This window comes from Montipora capricornis, chromosome 10, assembly GCF_036669925.1.
Source record: "Montipora capricornis isolate CH-2021 chromosome 10, ASM3666992v2, whole genome shotgun sequence".
NCBI lineage: Eukaryota > Metazoa > Cnidaria > Anthozoa > Scleractinia > Acroporidae > Montipora > Montipora capricornis.
The window spans coordinates 46,647,735-46,648,542 of NC_090892.1; positions in this window are offsets into that span (position 1 = coordinate 46,647,735).

Consider the following 808-nt stretch of genomic DNA (forward strand, 5'->3'; position numbering starts at 1 on the left):
ATTTTCGACCTTTTCGTGTCTTCGATCGTACTGTGAAAATGGCGCTAGAAAAACATTTAGGTTAAACCGTCATGTACGGTAGCTGTTGTGCATCAGTTTTTGCATGGAAAACCGCTTGTCAAATCCTTTCCAGAAAAAACGCTGAAGCGGTGAATCTCAAAAATCCAGATTCAGATTTGATCCGAAGTATCCTCCTCGAGTGTGGATGCTTTGGATTCGTAACCCGTTTTCGGATTTTCCCAAAAAGACGTATCCTAAGATAAGTACTTTTTAGTCAAGGTATGCACGTCATAGTATAAGACTTTCAACAATTATGAACTCGACTGAACGGAGGGTGAGGTTATATCATGGAAAACCAAGTGGGAGAACGTTGATCCACAAAACAACCGCTCAGAGAATGCCCCGTGAGCACCCCTCTGGATCTCTTCTAGTTTTAAGAAAATAAATCGACTTGAAAGACCGGTACCATATTCCTTTACTTTTTTGAGATTTTGTTAGATATCAATTTTGCTCTTGGAATTTCTAACAAGTATAAGTACCCTTCAATAAACTTAATTTTCTTTTAAAGCCTTATCGGCTCGAAATCACATTTCACAGAATTTACATGATAAATTCAATGATTAAAGAAGTTTTTGAGGTGCGCGGCCATCTGGAGCTTTTTCTTACACCTACATAGGGTAAGTAAGTGTGGTAAGCGCGTAATAAAAGCCATGGCATCGCAAGGGCTTACACGTTCAGTTTGTGTGTTCTTACATGTAGGAGATCGCTTATTATTAGTACTCTATATGTGGGCTAACATAACGTTATT